This window comes from Hylaeus anthracinus, unplaced genomic scaffold (assembly GCF_026225885.1).
Source record: "Hylaeus anthracinus isolate JK02 unplaced genomic scaffold, UHH_iyHylAnth1.0_haploid 0, whole genome shotgun sequence".
In the NCBI taxonomy this organism is placed as follows: domain Eukaryota; kingdom Metazoa; phylum Arthropoda; class Insecta; order Hymenoptera; family Colletidae; genus Hylaeus; species Hylaeus anthracinus.
Window position 1 is genome coordinate 5,688,018 of NW_026533254.1, and position 24,327 is coordinate 5,712,344.

Here is a 24,327-nt window from a genome sequence, read left to right on the forward strand (position 1 = left end):
ACCGTATATTTAGCCTTAGAGCTTTATTCAAATTTTTTATATCATATTATTACAAAGAGTTTTCTAAAAGAGACTTTCGTATTTTGTTTCTTAATCAAGTTATTCTAGACCACCAAGTGTTTAGAGCGAAAGCTATTAATAAACATTCATGTTCGCGTGAAATGATAAATGAACAAATTGAAAGTTCTTTTCGAATAAAATATTTAAATGGAAGCTAAAAGGTGAAAATTGCTAAAAGGCTAAAAGTTAAAAGTAAAAAATTGCTAAAAGTTTTTCTTTTTAAAAAACTTCAATATTTTAGAATTTTGTACACCGCATTCTTATACAAATAGAAAAGAATATATGAAAACAGCATTCAGTGCAATTGCTTTTACTTATCCATTGATCCAAATTATTACTCTAAAACCACGGGTGGGAAAATAAAAGTCTCCAAGCTACTTACTCTTGAAAGGAAGCTCGACTCTTTGCAACGTTTACCGAGGAAGAAGGTAAAATATTAATTCGGAGAGCTTCTTACCTGAAACAAATAGAATTAAATATTAGAACGCTGTAGATAAAAATTATACTTTGATTACATTTAAGTCCCTTATACTTTAATTTAAACAACCGCGTGTGATGACCTCATAGCATAGATCCTGTTATACACATTTCAACTCACTTGATTCTTCAACGTTGGTGAAAAAATGAACCGTAATTCGAGAGTAATCAAGAGCAGTTGGCTACTCAGCATCGAGTATGCCTTTATGTACGTCAAAGCTGAACTTGGACAGTCGCTTGCGACTCTTAATTTGCCTGAACCCAGTTTGCCCTCAGGCTTATGTAGTTTTTCTTTAATTTAGCGTCCTCCCAGCGATATGCAAATTTCTCTCTTTCCCAGTTCATTAACTTGGGCATACGCTTGTGTCTTTATGTCGTGTTTCGTCCAGGTTGCTGAGCCAAAATTCCAGTTACGTACATCCGACATCTTTGAATACGAGGATCATATTCAAATATATTTCAAATCTTTAAATAAGTGTCATATTCTTGACGAAAAATAAAAATACAAATAGATTGCCTTAATTTTCTACATATGTTCTTTCAACAGAAATACATTTTCTCCATCAGATAGGAAGCTTCCTGATCCCATCGTAAAAAATAGAATTTACCTGGCCCACTAGTCACTCCATTTGTATTTGTATCTATCACAAAAACTGTTGCGTACAAAAATTCCGATTTATATTTGAATGACACTCTTATTCCGAACCCAAATAAAATGTCTCTCGTAAATTTCTTTAGGTACCGAACTGCAGTTTTTGATATCGATACACTCCACAGTTTCCCAAGTTACCGTCTAAGTTTCCGACCATCGACGCTGAACTCATTCTCGATGAATCATCGTGGTTCGAAGTAACACTTCGCAGTGCCAGGGCAAGCAATTGTTCTTTCCCAGCCACGAAGTTCACGATATCGAGCTCGTTACACGAAAGGTCAGGGCGCAGAGAGGTGGCGGTGAGAGGGGGAGGGGGGGGGCGTGCAGGAGGGTAAGAATCAAAGCAAATTAACTGTAGCGTTAGTATCCGCCCCACGATTGACACTTAAGCCGTAAATTGCTAGTCCCCTTCCAATAATGACTACCAGGACTATCGTTTTACTTCGGCTCGTGGAACGACACACGAAACTATTGGTTGATGGCTTCAAAGGAAAGTCTAGCAACTAAATCCCTCGTTTGTTCGTGTTTCGCGTTCGGCTGGAGCTGACACATACATATGTAAACGCGATCAAAACTCGTTTTCGCGAATTCCTAATTACAATCCGCGACGCACAGTGGCACGAATCGCCAAACACGCGACGATAAATCCACACGCTAACGTTTTCAGCGTTTTTTGTTGGGAAAATGAAGGGAGTAGGGATCTTTGGATACCTGGTCGATGATTTTGCTGTACACGTCGATAAAAGCACGCGAACGGCGACTCGCGATACCAGGTTTGCTTCCGTAGGAAACGATAGCTTCGACGCGAACGCGAACATCGTGGACAGGAAGGAAGGGTAACCACTGATACGTGAAAACGCAGATGGATGAACCGCTACAGGGATGTGAGCAATGGAATCCGTATGTAAACCAGGATCCATTAACGCGGCTATTAGCACCGTGTTCGGAGAATTTCGCTCGTTGCTTGCGAAATTAAAGGTTCATTCGATATATCACGCGATCCGTATATTCGATTCCAATTTGAAATGTTGCGCAGGCTTCCCTTCAAATTTTGATATTTCGAAATCATTGGATCGACTTCGTTCTTTTCTCAGATTCGGAGATTTTTAGGGAAGAATGAAAAAGTTTTGCGCGTAGGTCGACTCGATTTAAAGCTACTGAACTGTGTGTATTCGTTTTTAATGTGGATGTTCCGAGTGTCCCTTTCCGTCGACATTGTGAACTGCAGATTAGGTGTGATCGCACGAAACGAAGCGCAAGCTACGAAACGGTATGGAACGGTTTCCTTCCGTGGAATTTTCCTGGAGACAGCCTCGAGAATATACGTTTCCCGCGGATTCTCCATGGCAAGATCTTAAACGCAGCATTTCGCGAATTTAAAGTGACACGCGCAATATGTAACATACCTGCGTAGATACACATTCCACTTGGAATTCTCTCAGTTATTGTTACGCAAACGGAAGTTGTGCAGTATCTGCTGTTATTATAACCGTTAAGGGTGCATAGTTGGGTGTACGCTATGATTGCAAGGAGTACGTCTTTTGAAATTGCCACTCATGCATTTTTAAGAACTAAAGTATGGGTAAATTTAATTCAATGATCACGTACAGAAAAATTGTATTCTATTACTTGAAACGGAGTGTATTTTCTGATAATCCAATTGTGTCCAATTTTAACATGTTTACAGGAGAATCATTATGCTCCTTCATCAGAGCGTTGCAGTAATAGGACCATCGATATGGAAATATCGTTCCTGATTTTCGAACAATGAAACACACTTAGAAAACCAGGCCAAACGTATACACCGGCGAGAGGTAATCACGAATAATAACAGTTAATTACATTTAATGGTGAACTACTTCTTTCGTTCGCATTGCAGATTCAAGATTACTTTTCCGATCACATCGTACGCGAAACTGTGTTCATAAAGAATAGTATTTCGAGGTGTGAATGTGTTATTTGGGTACAAAAACTAGAGTAAAACCGAATTAGAAAAGACGTTAAAAGAAGACGATGAATAAGCAATTGGATTGAGCATCGAAAATAGCAGGATATCTGAAGCTTCCATAAAAAAAAAATCAATAAAGGATGAAAGGATGGTAAATATCGAAATGATTGCGTTCGTGAGAGAATATAATGAACCATTTATATCGTTCCCTATAAATCTCATTCAAATTTACATATACTCTCCCACCGCGATTATTCTGTGTACGATTTATGACATTTTTCAACAAAACAATTTTATATTTCAACCAGCTGGACATCTCCAACCATTCAAGGGGCTGAAAACGTTTCCGCACATTAATTACCGTGTAGTATTTGCTAGACGAGTAAATAAATTTAAAAGTGAATGTATGACATTTAAAGGAACAAAAAACGAATTCTTCTTTGTTGAATAAAAGATCTGACGGTGCATTTGAAACTTTCTGAGCGATCATAAATTTTGGAGTTAAGGGAGTTATAGTAATGAGAAAATAAGTAGGGAAATGAGGCGTGGGATTTAGAAGCATTGCGAAGTGGAGTAATAATAGATAACTATGAACGAATGAGAGAATTAACGAAGTGGTATGAAAGATTGATACGGATGGAATTGGTAAGATAAGATAAAGGCCTTGTAGACGAGGCAGCAAGGATGGAAGATCCGCTTTTACTTCGAGTAGAACTAACCAGACTTTCTAACGTAGAAGTAGATTCAACCTGTTCAGTTACAAAGGGCATTGTTTTAGAGAAATGCATTAAAATGCATTCTTTTGGCTCACAAACAGTACATACTAACATTTTTCTTTCTGTAGTTACAAAGCGATCAGAACATATCTCCCTTAAACAACTTTTCTTAGTCACAATGATTTCCTACCACACTGGTCGAAAAATAAAAGAGATGAAAGAATAAAGCGTCCACGCGTGAAACGACGCGTACGCCCCGAAGCGGCACCGTGACGAATATGTTACAGTAACGAAATTAATGAGACGATTATTGGGAACGACAAATTTAAACCACACGCCCCGAAATAGCAGTGACGCGTCGCGACCAACTATTTTATCGCGGGTAAAGCCGACGGGCCGCGGCGAAACGCCATAATAGTTTCATTAAAACGGTCAGCGTCGATGGGTTTGCGGCCCATTATCGGTTTTTACGACCGGAGGAAAATAGTTGGAAACCTGTGGACAGTCGGTTGGCCCGCTAACTCGGTCGAACTTCCTTGTTTCAAGGTTAAAACGTTTCCGCCGCCTCAATAAAAGCGCGCCCTCAACCCGGAAGCTGCGGGTAGCAGACTTTTAATTCGATTGCTTCCTGCGCGCTCGACATAAATTCCGGAACATCTGGGATCCATGCATGAAACGGACGCGGCCAGTAGACGCAGACGGGCGATTGCACGTTTCACTGGACTTTTGGTTTTCCACGTTTGGAAATGTCTGGATTCCTCTTTTTCCACGTTCGACTGAATTTTTGCTGGAAGTGTTACTATTTACACAGGCATCGATTTGAAAAATGTAGATTCTTGGCATTTTTAGCAACACAGTTGTAGCATATTGTATTGTTTCATCCTTTGGTCTTCTTTATGGAATAATGATCAATGTATCTAGGGTATTCATAAAACTGAAAGAAAAACTGTCTCATTGTAATTAGTATTTAATTTCATAAATGTTTACTATTCTTTCTTAAAGAGATCTTCTAATGTGTATAATAAAAAATAGTGTCAGGTCACATGTCAACAATCCTGTGTTTTAAAGTAGAGATTAAGAATGAAGAAACGAATTAAAAAGTCCACTGGATTGAAAACTCTGTCCGCAACACTATCTGGAAATTGGTATTCACAATCGACGAAAAACAATGCAGTCCGCTGAACGAGTGATCCGTAAAATGATTGCTGAAGCACAGCGACCTGATTTTCTAATGAAATAAACGCGTTTCCATTGTGCTTTAAAAAAAGCGCATCAACGTTGCTCGGTCGTTTAATTAAGCAGTTAAATTCTCAACGAGCCGCAGCGAAATCGGTAACGGGTTTGACCTTTGAATTCCACCTACGTGATTCATGGATATTTATTATACCGGGTCGACGATGTGTGTTTTTATCAACGCTAATGCATAGCCTTCGGAGAAAACATCGTTTCGAGTGATTTGATAGCAATTATTTTGTAACGAGGACATCCCGAAATGGGAAAAATAAATCCAAGTGAAACTAACATATATTTTTCGTTATCTTTTGTGCAGCAGATCTCTGCTGTGGTGTGAAATTTCTATTTATTTTGGTGCGAGAATTAAAATTTTCAAACGTTTCAGTGTTTGAACAACACATGTTTGCCACAAATTTGACTAATACTTGGCCAATTACAACAAACAACCCTCACGTCACTTCAGGCTAAGTTATGACATTGCAATTTAGATGCCCCTTGTTATATTTAAATCCCACAGTTTTGAAGCAATACTTAGTGTTCAGTACTTATAGTTCTGATCAACAACAATGTCTACAACACAAAGATTAGCCTGTCTCATGTATTGAAAGCACGGTGACGCCACAGTGACGGCGATCAAAATTGATTAAATTCTACCTGGAACAGTTCTCATTATCCAGCCATAAAACTTCAAACTCAATTTAGGAGCTAACTTGTTCCACCGACAGTCGAAGGACAAGTCAACACTGTAGGAGCAAGCTTGGTCCGCGCAGAAAGCTCCAGTCCTCGTACGATCGTCAAATTAAACCACTTTAGGTGCATCGGTGGGAAGGGTGAACATCCAACATGATGTAAGAACTTCCGTGTGCTATTGGCAAATTTTCGGTGGTTAGAGGACCCCTAAAATTGCAGTTGGCCATTAGCCAAGAGTAAGCCAGCGTCGATTAACGCCACGGACAACGTCACTGTTAACACACGGTAGTTTAAATATTATGGTGCAGCTATACATACAGAGATACAGGGTGAGGCAGCTAAACTGTTACAGAGTGATAATACCTAAACTATCGTGGATACAAAAAATCTTATAGGAAAAAATTAGAAGATTTGAGAAGCAAAAACGAGAAAATCTCTAAAGGACTATTTTTCTTAGTTTATCGGTGCCCTACATGCTACCAAAGTTTTGACACTTAAATTAGGGACACCCTGTATACCAATTTTAAGACGTAAGAGTAGCTTACAGAAAATTCGATACAACTCCTGCACTCTTCATGGTTGGCGAACACCGCATCAGGGGCGATGCCTCGTAGCCCAGCGTTCCTGTTCGGTCTGCTCGATTCAGCCTCCCTTCGCTCGACCGTGTGCACTCACTATTGCAGGCGGTTGCATGTCGGGATGTGCACTCGAACGAATGAATGATGGATCGAGCCGAGCCGCACCGCGTACGGTAACCAGCAGAAGCTACCGTAGCAATGGCCATTCCATCGTTATCGTTGGAAAGATAACGATACAAGCTCAAACTTCCCTTGGCCTACGTCAGCTGAGATAGAGCATGCCCGCGATCTGACCCTCCCTTCACCCTCCGTGTTCCCTTCGCCATCGAAGTCCACCTCTTTACCGATACTCGCATTCTTCGTCACCTTCGCGACGGGTTCCTCGACGCTGTTGAACGCCATTGTCATGGGGTTGCGACGGGAATGCTCTTCTTTCGTCTCGAGTGAAAATCCATATCGCGGTCGACGTATGCGAAGCTTCGCGGTTTCGTTCCACGACTTATCACCGCATCGCTCGCGTGGTTCGCATGTCTGGTGAAGAGACGGGCGTCCGTTTCCCATCTTATCGCCGCTCCCGGGCGAGTCCTCTTCCGCCGCTCTTCAGGGGTCTGCCTATTTTCGCGACCCCTCCTTAACTCCGATCGAATCGACACCCTTGGCAGACGACGCGTCCTCGGCATCTGCTCTTTGGTTTTAATCCCGTGAAATAGTGGTCGACCGTCTCGCGCTGGAATCTTCATGGGAGGGGACGAAAATGGGATCTTTTTCCTAAGCCTCTTTTCCCTTAAGCCTCTTTAATCTGGAAAATTCATTTCGAATGAAATGTACACTCAGCGGGAAAATTAAGAGATCGGTGCGTGATCGACTTGAAAATACCGAAATTCACAGTTTTGTGGAAGATAGATGGTAACTTCGCTTCATTTTTTGTCTTCGCATTCGAAGATGACAATAGATACAAGCAAGTCAAACAAAGTTGTCATGTATGTAATGTGACATGAATTAGTTATGTAGGAATAAAATAATTACGGGCGATCGTCGCGGTCGATCGGTAATTGAACCCGGTCAGCTTACACGTTTCTGGCTACTCGCGCGTTTTAGTCCGGAACGCATGTTTCCGAATTGTCGGTCACCGGCCAATTCGGAAACGTCAACAAATGTGACAGCTGAACGGCCGCAGGAATGAGTGTGACAGAGACAGAATGATAGCGAGTGAGTGCGATCAAGTGAAAGCGCAACGAATAATAGTATATAAGACGCCAAACTATTTAAATAAAGTATATTTTAACACCGCATACATGCTTTCAACAATAAATCCCACAGTTATTTCTAAAAACAAGGGATCCGACCACAACACCTCTCGAGGTAGCTACGCCAAGCAACCTAACTTTGTAAAGGGTTCCTCCACGTTGCTGTATATATAATTTTCAATATCCGAGGTCCTGAAAGGATATCAAATAAATTGGGAAGTAACTTCAATCTTTCCTCCGTGTTGAGGCTTCATCCACCGCCGCGAGGGAAAAGGTGGGCGATCGCTGGTGCATCGCTCTTGCGCCGGGCTTTACTGACCATCGCGATCCAGCACGATGCCGGGAGCTCTCTCTAGCCGATGGGTGGATAGGTTGGATGGAAGAGCGGTTGGATTTCGCCTAACCCATCCTAGAAGGGCCGCCTCGTTTATCAAGCGCGTGATGAAGCTGTTGGGTTAGGCGAGGGCCTCGACGAGAGCCGCGGCATAAGCAAACCGCCCGTCTTATCTCGAATCGCAACGTCTTGTTAGAACCACCCCCTTCGTTGCCGTTTTCCGAGACCTCGCCTCGTCTTTCAACCCCTTCGTTTGGCTCTACCCTCTGCGTAGTCCTTTCGCCTCCATCGTTTCTCGAATTTCTCGCGGAACGCTCAAAGGCGACCCAGAGAATATTTTTCGGGCCGAAGGTCTCCGCGCCGTGGCATCCTCTTCTGCCTAGCTCCTCTCGTCTGCGCCACCGACAGTGGAAAAAGAAAATAGAACGTGAGTATTCGATAACGAGGCGGCCACCGGCCCAGTTTCCACTCCTTCCAGAGGAAAATTCTCCCGTGTCTACGTAGGCAGAGACGAATTTTTCCGCTGCATTTTCTTGACCCGGTTTCGCCGTATAAAGCGGAAGGGATCAGAAGCGACAAGTTTCGCCGGTTCCGCCCTCGCCGCCCCCTCCTCGGAGTTTTCATATTTCTCTCGCTCGTTTCACGTTTTCTTTCAACCACCCTCTTTTTTTTTTCTCTGATACATGTCAGCCATTACCGTTCGCTAGTAGCCTTATTATTGCGGCGCAGAAAATGAGGGGTGTATTGTACAATGGAACTCGTTTAAATGCTTTGAATAGCGCGATAGATCTTGCACTCTGCTTTCCTGTCTGTGATAAATGCTGGCGAGGCTGTGATTTTGACGAACGATACCAGTTACAATAAAAGATTCTTCGATAATCCATGATCACTTGAGTTGTCCTCTTAACTCTTTGGGACACACGATTATAAAAGACAAATAAAATTCAAGCTGTACAGAAGAACAGTGTCAACTACTTGCTAACACGTTTTGACTAACACGTATACATTTCTAATTCCACTTATTGTACTTTTAGCGTTAGTTCATAGTATTGCTACATGAATGAAACACTTTAAATAAAATGGTAAAGCTAAGCAAAGATGGGATAGATGTAAGCCATCTAACTTCAAAGAATTAAACAGCATTCCAAGATAGACTAACAACCCAATCTCATTTCTGCTCCTCACTCATCCACTTACGAAGTCACTACCTCTGGGATCTTGCTAAACTAGTCCCGCACTTTATGGGATACAAACGAAGAATCGAATGTCCAAAATGTAAATACCCGCGCGCACCGTGCCATGAATTTCCCATCTGTAACCCGCCCCATCGAAAATTCCGTTCGACGTTGAAATTGTACAATTAGATTTCGCTAGGACGTTTCGGTTTCCTCTTCGAGTCCACGGTAGTCGGCAATAACCATTTGCGAGTCGACGACCGTCCGCGACAACGCGTTCAAGTAATTTCGAAGAAGTTTCAGGGAACACCGGTTACCACCACGAGGACGCTCGAGTTTTCGAAAAAATTACGATAAAAACCGTCTCGAGAACACTTTGCGGCGCGCTGTTATGCCACCGTTTCTCCCCCTGTTCCTTTTTCTATTTCAAGCTTTCTCTCTCCCTTTATTCTCGCCGCGGGCTTTGGTATTCGCACGTGCTCCTTACTTTCCTCGAGTTACGGAACCGCGTTCACGCCCACGCTTGTCCACAAACGGTTCAGCGGAATGAATTAAAGCCCAAGGTGGAAGGAAACATCGCAGCCAAGTCGGGCTTTTCTGCCTGCACAAAGGAAAATGGTATTTCGTGGTAGCGAGCTCCGATCCGTTTCGAAAGAATGGAGGCGAAAGGATCGTGGAAACACTGAATTTTGAAACTACCAGGAGAGATCGACCGAGAAGGGGTTCTTTTGCGAAAGAGAGAATTCCAGCCCTTTTAGAAGTTACGAAATCGCTTGCACCTCAACGCTCCGGGCCGGGCGAGACGGGAAACTGCACCCCCAGGATATCTTACGGGGCAGTAATTGTAAGAGGAGTAAATGAAATGCGATGTTTTAAACGAAAACAAACGGAATTTCCATAAACCTTCTGCGGTTATCCGAAACTGCTAAACAGGAGATTGAAGAAGACCTTCGTGTGCTTACGGGTTGCTGCACTGTACATGGGATGCAGCTAAACCCTTTCAAATCTTGTTGGTTGTCGGCTCTCGTTGTCTTCTACGTACCTCATCCTCGTTTGACGATCCGTTTAATTCACCCAAGTTTACCATGCAACCTTTCCACACGACTTTTGGTGTAAGTTTGAGTCTACTCAATGATTTCAACATTGGGCATACAGTGGACTCTCGACTTTCGCAAACAATTGGTTCATGAAAGTGTGTGAGGATGTTGAATGTTAGAAAGTAGATGGATGTACAAAAATATGCACCAAAAACTGTGTTTTAAGGTATTTATTTATCTATACGTATACATAATGAAGTTAAAGAGGCGTGTTTAAATCAATCCTTTGTCGCGAGTAATATCGAGCTAATGGCTACGAAGTTGTAAAATGTAAAGTGAAATTAGATTTAGATTAGCAGAGATAACAACAAGGAGCCGTTTGTCCAACTAGATCGCTGAAATATCACACTGTGGAACGAAGCGAAGACACGAGGGTATCTCGGTGAGTTTTATCGTTTCATTAGCATTGTCTCACCGATCCTCCGAACTCCTCGACCCCTCAAGGAGTATATCCTCCAATGACGTGGATGGTTTCTGTGCATTTATTGTATAGAAATTTGTGCATTTAAGGAGATTTTACTGTAGTAACAAAAAAATGTTCCGATGCAATTGGCTTTTGGTGCGCAACAAACCAATGAAGTCAAACAACGATCAATAGAAGCCTTCTGACAACTTGAAGTTTTCATTATTCGTGGTTCGCGTACAACGCCGCATCAAGAACGAAAACTGCCGCTAGGTTGCGCGCTGAGTAGCAGCAAAACAACCACGTGAAATATTACACGGCAATGCGGCTCCGCTCCGCGATAATAATTAACCCAGAACTTAAACGCAACGCCAAATTTTCAGCGTGAGCTGCAGCCTCGAAGCTGTTCCTCCCCGCTGGGCGTTTTTTGTTGTTGTTGTTGTTATGTATACTTCATAACCAAGAACTTTTCCATCGAAAGGGGTGCGCGCAACGACTGAGTCGAAGCCTTCTAATCTCAAACACCTGCACCCTTCATAACTTTCTCATCCGATCAATTCTCGATAATCCAGGAAAATGAAAACACCGAACGCTGCCGAGCGTCGGCGAAGCAACGATGGGAAAATATTCTCCCGCGCTCCATCCGAGCATGCACGGAATTTATAGACTGCTGCGCCGCCCCCGTAAATCCGGGAAGCCCCGAACGTCCGCGACACGTCGCGCAAACACGCGTTACTTCGACAAAATCAATTATTCACACTCGAACGAATTCTTATGGTTCGACGAGACGGGAACAAATGTACTCGCAAACTTGGAAATTGGTGTGACCGACAGACTTTTCAGAGTCTTGAAATTTATGGGGGTCCAGACAAGGCAAATACTTCAGAGTTTAACATGCGATGTTTGAAAGTTTCAGGATGTTGATAATTTTTTGAGATTTATTGTAAAACTTACTGTAATTCAACTTTTTATTTTGCTGCAAAAGTAAATATAGTATTGAGAATATACAGTCAGTCTCATAAATATTCATAACCTGTACGTGTATTAAAGAAATTTGTCTAAATTAAATAATAGGTTCGATGTTTTCAAATAAATGTTTGATTATAAATATGAATATGGATAAACTTTACACTTAGTTTGTTAATCTTGACGAGCTCCTCGTAGAGTTTTCTCGTGACACTTAGAAATAAAATCCAAATCCTATTTCATCATAGCCCATTTCCAATGGTTTTCTTTTACACCATAAGGAGGTGTAAAAGAAAAGATTTGATTTTTTGTCACATTACATTTCACCCAATATTAAGTTCCTCTGAGATCCAGAGATCTCAGAAATGACAACGTCCCTTACGAACGTAGCGTAAGCCCAGCCATGTGTTTCCCAACGCAAACCTTATCCGCACGTCTTCGACGGGACGGAAACTTTGTTAATAATGAAACAAACTTCTAGAGTAGCCATGTCGAACTCGATGTCCGTGCTGGATGTCTCCAGCTTCTCGGAACGGATACCTCTCCACGGGCTGTTAAAACACACGTGCAAAAGTGAAGCCATCGTGGTAGAGTACTGTATGAGTACGAGGGTTGGCGTAGAAGTTTATTCCCACTCATCATGCATCCCATGACGTCACATTCTCATGATGTTTGCTCTTGGATAAGCCCACGAACAACAACGCCTGTATCTTCACAGACCATCTCGACAAGCCTGTTTCAAAGCCCTACATGCATTCTTGATCTTACTTAACACTTTGTGCGCCGATGCCCTTTAAATTTACCAGCCCATGGGCCGGCCATTTTCTGTGCCACCGCATAAATGGTATAAGCATTCAATAAAATATATGCAAATCCTGAACTATTAGATATGGTAACAATAAATATCACAGGTTAACAAAACTATAATATCGCTTATAAAACACCTTATCCTTTCATCAAAACAATATGTCAAGCTTCTGGACTGAGTGAGTAGGATAAAAAAATAGCTCCCAATTGTTCCAAATAAATCCACCGTGGCGTGAAAAATCGGAGATTATGAACACGTATTAATATGTGAGCGGACCACAAAGTGTTAAAATAACTAAACAATAGGAATGCAAATAATTGCACCGAAAATCGTTGCGTTTGTAACTCTAAGCATATCTAAACTTCTTGTTCTTTTCTTCTATTCGACACTTTCAAAGGGGAAAGAATTTCGAATGCTGGAGGTATGAATAGATCTTTCGAAAAGTTGGCGAGGAGAACCACCGTGTAGATAAGTCGCTGGCCGAGAAGGATGTGCAGAGGATGTAGAAAGGGGGCATTTAACGCTCGCGGAAGGAGAAACGCGCAGAGCTTGCCCGATAATCCTCTCGTTTATATTACTTTACCGGCGTACAGTTCCTCTACGGTTCCCGTAGCGTTGCTTCCTCAGCCCCGTCTTTCCACAGTTCTCTCTTCCAGCATCGTCGTGGAACGACAATAGTCTCCGCGGTCCTTTCATATTCCTCTAGACCCACCCTCTGGCGAAACCCAACGACGAATTCTGCGATGGTGCTAATGAAATTTCTGCCACGGAACGTCGCGCTGTTGGTCGGGCCGTTTCCTCTGCCAGACTGGGGAGTGAGCAAAAAAAAGGAACAGCTAGGAACGTGGCGCGCCATTCTGGAAAAATAGTCGCGCCGACACATGCGGTCTTCGGGGTTGCTGGCGGCCATCTATTTCCGGGTTTCCCCATGTTAACCTGCCCGCTGAGCGGAATACTTAGACCAGAGAGAACTTTGGACTAGGAATGGCTGGTGACAGAGGAACAGGATTCGCTGAGAATCGGAAATGGCGGAGAAAGATTCCCTGAGAATAATGTATGAATGAGAAGATGGAACCTAAGAGAACAGCTAGAGTACGTGTGCCTTGGGTACGCGATGAGATCTCTTGTATATTATCAGATTGTTCATTTATTATAATTACCAATTTCTTTTTACTATGTACAACGTGTACAAGGTTCCCTCTCTCTCTACTCTCTGGAAAATGGCTCAACTCTCTACTCACTTTCCACGTCGAGGTAAATAGTGAAAATTGTTAATTTTCCGAATGCAAATTGCAAATATTCCTTTATAAGGTTTAGCAATTAAATAATCGAAACGCCAATTAATTAAATGACTGTTCGATGAGTGACCAATACTTTATCATTTTCAGTAATATCGAGTAACACCCGCTTTACCGGCAATTGACCAATTTAATAATTACTCAATTATTGAATAATTATTACTACGACACTGCTATAGCTCGGCATTACCAAAAATGGTGACATTTCATTTCCAACATCAAAATAATCTCTCAATAATTGGTCACAATAATTTCAGACTTGTTCCCTCGTTGGCTCGTTGGCTTAGATAAGTAAGATTTTCTAATCCACTCTATATCACATAATCCCGGCAACAAACGCGAAGCATTGTTTCGATATCTTTGAACCACTCTGCCCTCCAACGGACCGCCTTCAATTTCCATTCGCTTTTCATTATCATGCTCAATCTTCGATGAAGTTCCGCCCCGAGCAATAATCGAATTATCGCTCTCTTTTGCTGGCCATTTGCGAGCTCGAATGTTAATCGAATCTCAGCCGAGTTCACTTCAATCGTAGCACCGACCAAAAAAAGAAAATTGACACTAGGTGCACGGAGTTCGACGAGTGGAGCAGATGGACGAAAACGAGAAAAAAGCACGAGAAATGACGCGACTTTTAGGCCGAGGAGTTGGCAAACAACAGTTCGAGAGCCAGAATTCCGAGTCCTTTATGTTCTAATTAAAATCGAACTTTGAGATTCGATTATAACTTTTTAGTTATAAGTATACGTGATCTGTAGCCAAAACTGCTTTCATTTCGCTAAAAAAATGTACAGTATAACGAAGTCTTCAATTAAAATTGAAAACCTTTTATTTTTTCATACATGACTTGAAACTGAATCTAGGTAAAACTAAATGAACTGTCATCTTTCTAAAAAAAAAGTAGGTACAAATAATTGCGTATGCTCCATAAAATACTCTACTCAATCGTATTATGATGTGAGCAGTGAATATTACCCAGAATATTTTGTTATCATTCAAAGAGACGATTGATAACAAATTACTTCTACATACTGTTATTTCTTCCCCTCCGAGTCAACAATTTCTATTATTCGAACCTTGCCGGAAAAAGTTTGCCGACCCATGCTTCAGGCTGAAAGCGCACTTGCCAGAGTTCCACTGTTCGTACAAAATAGGAGCTAGACGAGTTCCGAGATGCGCAGCGACAGTTGATTTCCGGCAATTGGTAGCGCGAATCGGTCCTTTGGCTTCCTGTATTTGTCGAGCTTTCAGTGTCCATTTTCCAGCGCTCGAAAACGCTACTGAACAAAGATTGGATTTACATTCCGACGCGGATGCATCGCAGCGTGGTGCGCGTTAGTTGATTTTGTGGTCCGATATCGCAGATCCATTCGTTAAAGGATGGTCCGATCGAACTTTGTACGTTAAATGAACGCTTATACAAAAGATTCTTATCCACATCAAATTTACGGAGGAAGAATGAAAGTTAAACATCTATTTATCCGTTTCTCGTGGAATACAAATTTGAATTCGAATTGTAGAATGCAATATCGTAATTGTAAATACGACATCGTAGCCTTTCTTTGATCTTAAAATATATATATATGTATATATCAATTCGTACATCCAACATAATCATTTACAACCCATTTACTGCCAGAAAAATTTAAAGCGATTTGCCTTGGGCGCCAAGATTTAATACAGATGTGTAATCTAGGTTATTATTTTGATAATATAAACTGATATTAAATTTGTTGTTTTAAAAAGGAAATTTACGCACTTCTTTTCTAATAATTCGTGACTCAAAGGGCTATAAACTTATCCCTTGAGTAATTGCAATCAATTTGAACTACGAGACATTTCGTAGTGAATGTGTTAAACACGATACTTACTGTACCATCGTCTTTAGTCCATAGATAAATTCACATAGAAGAGCTTAATTTTCAAATTTCCCAAGCTCCTCCACATTCGATACGCTTGTACTGTTCTCATGTGTCGAAATTCGATACCAAATTCCAGTAAAAAAAAAAGGGGGGAGACAGGAAGGTCAATGACTCGGAAATTGCCTAGATATCCCACCCGTTGGGTTTTTTCCTGTGAAACTCTAACTCGATATCCCCTTTCAGCTATTTCAATTACCACGTGTTTAATATCGTCGATTCGATCGCGATACCTCGAATAAATCCATCGATTGGTCTCGAATTGGTCAACGCGAACGTACAGAAAGAGTTGCGTGTGAAATTCTCTGGCAAACCGAAGGACTCAGAAACGTCGAATTCCGCCGTGGCATTCAGAATCGCTCAATTCGCGCGAATTACCCGGTCGCCGGCGAGCGAGCGAGCTGCGTTAACGCGCTACAGTAGTTTTAAACGCGGTAAATTGAGGTGGCGATTGTGGAAGAAAATTCTCACGGTCCTTCTCTCTATTTACGAGCCTGAGTGTACACATTGTTCGGCCCGTTTCGCAGAGAAAGCGACACTTGCCGCTGTTGGACTAAATCTTGAGAAAATGGTGCTTGATCCTCGCCTCTCTGCGCTCCACATGCGTTTATCCGCTTGATCGATACGGGTTTCCCGTTTATTCTGAAATACAGGGTGATTTGAGAAACTGAGACGAGGTGTAAGCTCTTCGCGAAACGAGGTTACCAAAAATTTGTACGGAAAATGATTCTTCGATGGAGGAGGATTTTTTAGGGACAGAAGTCTTTCTTTTTTTAACTTAATGCAACGGTGTGAGTATACTTTGCACTCGTTTTTGTAATGGAACCATGCATTGTTTTTGCACAAATGGCTTCTTTTAATTATTGAGCTTGTACGTGAATTAAATAATCAGCACTAACAATGTAATAATTAGGGAAATATTAATGGATGGTAATTTATAATTCCATCATTATACGCAGACTTTTAATCAGTATTTTATACTGTGCAATTATTCCATTATTCCATACTATATCAACCACTATAAATCCAAAGCGATTACATCGCAACGAGCTAATTGTCAGTATGCAAATCGCCGGTACTGCACAGTAGTAGTAAACAAACATAACGTGCGCTGTTTACTAAAGGAAAAAATCAATGTAAAATACTCCCCTGTGAGCGTTTATCCGCTCAAGTTTTATAAACGACGAGCTCGTAGTCTTGAATGAAATTCTATCTTTTGATCGTAAGCTTCGATTCGACAGTGACCAATGGGTATTTACTAGTAACAGCGATTTTAGTCGCTCGCACTAGATTTCAATGATAAATAGAGAAATTTATTTTACTTTGCAATTTACTATTTCGTTCCCTTTCATGGATTTTTATGTTGGAAATGCATCTAGGATATATTTACTTTAAATGAAATAAATCGTGCAGAAATTATCGTAGAGTCATTTCCTATCGAAATAAGAACTTGCAATCGCAAACAAAAGGTACACAATTCTAAATCTTTCACATGCAACAATTATAATAGTTAAACAAGCAGCCTGAGCGAAAATTATGAAATTTATACGACGTATCCATCCAATAATCCAGAGTTTAGCGACTACCGTCGTAACCCGATCCATAGAAATCCGATGCACGAATTTAATTATGGCTGGACTACGCGAAACTGTGTGCATTAGCCAGAGGGCAAAATCGCATCGCAACACACGTGTGTAATGCATACGGTGCCTGTTCCTATTTTCAAAGCTTCGATAGTGCATCGACATTTTATTCGCTGTAATATATGCCTCGCGAATAGATAAGATTCCAATCTGTCCTCCTCGTTATTGAAACCGTAGGCTATCGAGTTTTCCAGTCGACTTCCGCGCCGCGATGGATTCGTTTCTTTTTTTTTTTTTTAGGTGAGTCCTGCGGGATATGTATCTGAAATTCGTGGCTCGTGGCCGTATGTTTTCGGGAATCTATATTTTTCGGACCATTAGCAGATTGCGGTGATTCGACCATTTTGGCGGACTCCATTGGCTGTATTTCAATTTCCGCGGCGACTGGAATTCCCATTACAGTTTGGGAGATGTGTGACTACTATGCAGACCAAACGGGAAACGCGAGGTGATTAACGCTGGAACTACAACAACGAAAGTGGAGTAAACATATTTATTTGTAAAAAATTAATAGTCAACAGAACAAACAAAAATTGAATCAATTAATATAAGCAAATTTAAATTAGTATATACTTAACACATTCGCGACCGGCAGATATTTTACATTTCTAATGCCGAGTACTGAGGAAAATAATAAAATTCTGAAGCTGGACGTCGAAAATTTGTATCGTTAGGAAAAAGATAAAAGTTACAAAATATGTTTTGAAATATCAATGTTGTAAATATGTTGTGTATAAAATAAAAAGATTTTCATAATTTTTTCATAACCAGGAATAGAATTCGAAGTGACGTGAATTCTCGTCAGCGGGCGTGAATGTGCTAAACTAGGAACAAAAACTAAGAGAAATTCAAAACAATTTCACGACAAATAGTAAATTCAAGGAGAGTTCTCGCAAAAACCCACAGGTAAAATTCTACCCAGTAGGTTCAGTGTTATTGTTCTCAGAAAGACCCGGATCTATCCGTCTACGTATGCACCCTTCCCCGAACAAAATCGTTAAGTGAATGGGAGTAGATCCGATTTGTGTTCAGTCTTGCAGGTGACGCTGATATATAGTTCTCTCACACTCCGCTAATTAAATTCCTCGCTCATCAGTTCTTTCACGGTTAAACTTCACACCTCGTCGCGAGGTTTACCGGTTCTGTAAACATCTTAACGGGATAAAATCCATTCAAAGTTCACCAGCGCACGGTGAGGCTTCTGTTTCTTTCATCTGGATGGCGTTGGCGCGCTTCGTACACCGTTTACGCCTGGCAAGCGCTACGTAGACACTTGAAAATCTGCCAAAACACCGGGAGCGCAGTTTAATCACGCTGGAGGTCTGGCGAACGTTTCGTAACGGATACGTAAGCATGCTCTGAAGAAAGAGAGAGAGAGATTGCAGAGCCAGTAGTGTTTATTCCTTACATAATTTAAGGCAGCCTCGAGGAAAGTCCCCGGAAGTGGGCGTGGGAAGGAAGCATGTAGGGTTGGACTGGGACGAAGGTAACAGGGGTAGGTTTTAACTCTCCTTGGACTTTGAAAATTTTTAACCAGGGGACACTCGGAACGAAGATTTAAAAAGTTTGCGTTTTCCGGGATAATAATTTCTGTCGTTAGCTAGAGTAGAATTGAAAGGGAAGTGAAAAGTATGAATATTTCCTACATACAAGGGTCATTCGAGTATAAACCGGAATTTTTATAAACAACTTTATTAGTGGTAGATATAAATGCAAATGGAATGCCTTATTTTTCTATGTACCTTTCTTTAACAGAAATACATTTTCTTCCACAACTGACTGATTCTCAATGAAATCTACTGTCACCACTTTAATAAGAACATTCAGAACCCAGTGTATAAACACTAAAATAAACATCGCATGCGATGGAAGCAAATAAGTCAATCATGATACTAGCAAACAAAAATGTTTATATCTTAGAAACGGTTGACTTTTCGACCTATGTTTACTAAAGCTTTTTAACTCAGTACTGTGTGTCTTATATACCATATAAACATTTAATGGTTTTTTTTTAACACTCTGTATAAAGAAACATCAGTGTAACGATTAATATAGAAAAAGCGACTAAATACTCGAATTTATTGTTCGAGAGTGGCACTATATAATAATGAAATACAAAAGACGAATTCGTTTCAGCCACTTTTCGCATGTGCGATGGCCGCGGCTGGAAAAGTGTCCGTGGGGCCAACAAGCACCTCGGCCTTTCGCTTGGCCAGTAATTACGAAGCGACAGGGCAAAATTTGTATGCACGCACGCGCGCAACTAGGGCTGCTTCTATTTGGCATTCTGTGCCATCGCGTATTTACGCGAGCCTCGAGCGTTAAAGTGAATTGAAAATTTCACCGGGTCGCGCCACCCTACCTGCACCCCGCCCTGATTCGGAGAGCGCTTTCAGGTTTCCGTCGTTGCGAATTCCGTGCTTCTTTCCTCCGTTGCGGTCTTCTTCTGCACCCGTTGCGTCTTTAACCCTTTGACGATCGTCCCCGCATCTCGCGCGAATCCCAAGTGTCTCGAGCGTGGCTGACGTTAGATTAGGTCAGGCAACGTGCCATTTATTCGTGCGACGAATATTTTTTACTCGAGGAAAGTCATCTTAAACTCAACTCGCTTTTCCTCGCGCTGTATGTTGTACAATGATTCCGCAAACTACGCAAGCACAGTTAACACATTCCCTGCCAAATACGAGATGTCTCGTAATTCAAATTGATTGCAATTATTCAAGGGATGAGTTTATAGGCTTTTGAGTCACGAATTATTGCAAAAGAAGATCGTGAATTTTCTTTTTTAAACAACAAATGTAATATCAGTCTTTACTATCAAAATAAGGCCGAACTGCAGTTTAACCCCTCCAAGCTTTTGACACCTATCATACCTCACTCTACTCGTTTCTTTATTGTAACGTTACTTTATTGTAACGGACGTAACGACATGTCATGTAACTACTACACTTGTCCGTAAGGGTGTATCGAGTTCGGTGATTTAAGGGTTGCGTGGATGCAGGGTTCTGATGGCGTAAGGTTTGGATCACACAGGGACAGGTTCAAATTAGATGAAGCAAACTTATCCTGAAAGAAGAAGTATGTAGGCGAAAGGGTATGGTACATTGCAGTTGCACAGACTCGCGGAAGATGGGAATGCAGTTCCTCGACTCTTACAATTAGCTGCCGACAATTAGACGATTGCGTCATTCGTCCAGCACGCTGGAATCCTAGCTTACGATCAAATTAAACAGGAGTTAACGCGACATTCTTGCGCTACTTTCCCTGATGTTTGATTTAGACATTGTGGAGTTAATGGTCTTGATATCAAGGAAGTATTTCTATCTATTAAAACCAGTTAATTTCTCTTACGTATAAATTCAAGAACGCGAACACGTTCGCTAGAAGAGACTTGGCACCGTAGAAATCAAAGAATACAAAATTTCCACGGTGTTTCACCCTTTGAGCATTGCAAAAGATACAAAAAGCAGAACTGTTGCCGTTTTCCGTGGTCGTAGTTCGAATTTAATGAGTCATCAGCAATAATTCACCCCTCTCGCGCGCTGTAATGTTTGCTTAATCAGCACGTAATTATACGATTACGGAGGGCGGATTAAGAAAGAAGAGGCAAGGGAAGAAAAATGAAAGAAGAAGAAGAGGAAATGAGAACGAAGCAATACGAACACGTTGACGAAATTCGCCTCTCCGTTTTCTGCCCGAGTCCAGGGAGCGGAGTGTGTTGTAGGAATGGGAAACACAAAACAAGAAACGTCAAAACACGATGTAGCCGCGTGGATTCGGGGGGTTGGCAAATCCTTCCTGGGAATACAAAGTGAGACAATCTCGGGGAACAATGAATAGCAAATGGAAATTGAATCGCGATTACTAAGCTAAACGCGTATCGGATTATCTTGTTGAGACTTATGCATTATTAATGCGAGCGGTGTCGTAACGCTATCCCGTGGGGTGTATGAAGAAAATTATTTTATCGACTTCTCACCATTCTGGGGAACGTATCGCGCTATAATTTAATAACGGGACGACGACGAGACACGGGGGATCCTCGCACAACCGGGGGTAGGTGTTATTTATCATGCAATGGCAACGCGCGACGCCGACGCATCTATGGAATCCACTTTAATCTTCATGTATTCGCTTATTTATTTATTTATCTTGCACGAATTAGGAAACGAAATATTCGAAAGAGGTTATTATATGAAGCCTTCACTGCACAAATAGATTAACTCCACTTTTTGAAAAATCTTTAATTAAAGTGTCGAAACACTTGGTATAGTCATAACTGTTTATATTTATAATAACTTTCCTGAAAACGAAAGAACTGTTTTCAATATTTATTTAAATTTATATTATACAAGGAATTTTAAAAAACAATGTACATTATTTCATCGCATTTCTCAACTTTTTGTCTTATGAAGTTAATCGACTTGTGCAATGAACGGCTCATATTTACTTTTTAGAATTGTTAGTGAAAACAATGAAATTGTAATAAGATCTTCAAACAAATTTTGGGCGACATTCAGTAATTAAAAATAACGTTTGCTCGGCAGAAATACCTAAACCTAATTATCACTCATGCATTCAAAGGGTTGGAACTTGGGATTCCGTAGAAAGAAGGTCAAGCATTCGCGATTTGACGGTACTTTCATCTCGTTCGCGAATTAAAAGAATTAAAATGCTCAACTTTCGGTTGGATTTTTACGAAACGCATTGATCTCTTTGCTTCTACGTTCTGTAATAAGAGACTCGAGTGGTTTTTGAGGTCGAAAGTAACTGTAGGCCGAGTGCGCGCGTGCCTTACGAACTTTCAACATTGATTTCTTCGATAACGAACGCCCGTACGAGAAAACTTTATTTTACACTTTCGATTTATTTCCTCATGCGGAATGACTTCTTTCTAAACTTCTACGTAAAATTTGAAATAACGAGGTGGTCAACTTCTCCCGCTCAGGGCATTAGTTATATTCCATTTGTATCCCATTTCGTTCATGTTATATTCCATTTAACATTTCAGTGAACTGTATATTTACTGCAACGGATCTTGGGAATTATTAGGTAATGAATTTTATGCATCTATGGCGTAGGTAATATGAAAAACATATGCAAAACGTATGCATAATATACTTCGTAAAATAACACGATAATATTATTCATAAAATTTCCTGTTTTCCACGCATTAAATATAATACACATTCTCGAAAAATACTTGCACCAGAGCAAAGCAACCTAAGAAATAATCAAGAAACTCTAACAGGTCAGTTTAGAACCCTTCAAAAGGAACAAAATTCGCGTAGGCTCGCAAAGAATCACTTCCGCTCTGTTGCGACGATCGTGGAATCACCGAAAGTGGTAATTATGTTAGTGGAAGAGTACAATCGAGTTACTACTTTCGCTATCGCGTAAAGTTTTCGTTGTTGCCACGTCGATCGACTGGTGAAGCACGTAGCCGGTGCGATCTCATCCCACTAATACACGTTAATAGACACGAGAACTTGAACGAGTTCCAGTTAACAATGTATTCGAATTCTCAGTTGCGATTACTTCGCTGTAAGGTGACGTAAAAGGAAACGTAAAATACGAGCCGGAGGACGACGACCGATCTTGAAACTTTCACGATCCTGGCAGGAAGAAAGGCTGGGTTGGGTAACGTTAATGCGACGTCGTCATTCGTCCCTGTGCGGTGAAAACTTAACGTGTCCCTCCTCGACATCTTGAATAACGCAACGGAGGTAACGCGTTCCTTTGAAAGAGCTCCCATCGATTTTTTTCTCCTCGTCGAAGGAGAAGACCAGAGATACCGTCGACCCGACGAAAAACAATTCGAGGAAAGAAAATCAACTTGACGGAAATGTATAGTCGAGAATAGCGGCGAAAGTGCAGGGGAGCAGTTTCATTCTTTTGCTAAAATATCTATTTTAAGTATCTATTTTTGAACAATTGATATTCTTTTGTATGTTAGCAGTATTAGCATCTCCATCAATTACATTAATAAATGCTTGTTTCTTTCTTTGTGAGTGACGATAATATATTGATTATCTATGCTAATATTATAAAGAGGAAAAGTTTGTAGGAAGTAATCTCCGGAACTATTGAACCGATTTTAAAAATATTCAGTAATAGAAAGCTACACTATCCCTTAGTTACATAGGCTATGTTTTATTTTTATGAAACTACGTTTACAATGTGAAATCTCAAAATTTGTAAAACAAGTCGGAAGAAAAATGTTGCTTGACTACTTTATCGGCGTACGCTGACCAAATGGTTGGATATACGTGAAAAATAATGTAATACCGAATTCGTCAATAATATTTACATTTAAAAATCTATCTCTACCCTACACCGAATTAAATGCGTTCAGCTGTTACGATGTACCTAACTACGTGCTTCCATGAACACTACAATAATCATTGTACCTACGTGAGTAAATAATATAATCACGAATGTGATATAGAATAAGAATAGTAGTGAAATCGCGGGACGCAGCTAGTCTTCAATATTATTACATGGTCCGTAACCAAGGTAGGAGATCCCAGACTTTCGTCCACTAGTAGTAACGATCCGCGATTGTATGCAATTAAAATAACGCGATCACAAGTGTACCTTAATTAATTACTCAGAAGTCCAACTCCGGAAATGATGAAGACCGAAGTAGAAACGCGTGTAACGCTCCGATTGGCTCATAAGTGATGCTCAACATCACCGTTCCACGGAACAACATCGTTCCTGGAAACAAAGGCCTGGAGGAGATGCATCGCGGTATGAAGCATTGTTACACGGATGCAACGTTACGCGAATCATCGGGGTATTTTCTGATATTTCATACCTTCCGTTAACGTATCCGAGGGTTCTTCGTGGAACGTCGGTAATCGTCGATGCGTGGCTCCTTTAACGCAAACACACTGTGCGTGCATCAAAGCTGGTGCTTTTTCCTCGCGTCGATTGCTTTCGAGTTGCGCCACTGGCGTTTATGGAGGATCCTCGCGGCCTTAACTGAGTCGTGCATCGTTCTGAATCGCAATTTTTCAATTAAAAGTTCGTTTGATCGACGCATTTACAAAATATTCGACGCAATATAAAATAAAGACT

At 41.1% G+C, this 24,327-nt stretch overlaps 1 protein-coding gene across 4 annotated transcripts in view; it reads right to left on the reverse strand.

Annotated features, from left to right (window-relative positions):
• LOC128895994 (leucine-rich repeat-containing protein 24-like) overlaps positions 1-24,327 on the reverse strand; it is a 311,248-nt gene that overhangs the window by 198,896 nt on the left and 88,025 nt on the right. The window contains exons 1-4 of one of the 4 annotated variants that reach the window (XM_054159113.1): positions 6,322-6,995; positions 5,741-6,048; positions 659-964; positions 443-517 (exon numbers count right to left, since the gene is read on the reverse strand). The exons of 2 other annotated variants lie outside the window; for them this stretch is intronic. The gene's annotated coding sequence lies outside the window, so the exon portion shown is untranslated. Of the gene's footprint in view, positions 1-442; positions 518-658; positions 965-5,740; positions 6,049-6,321; positions 6,996-24,327 lie in introns of those variants that run through there. One more of the 4 variants, XM_054159088.1, reaches the window with a different exon arrangement.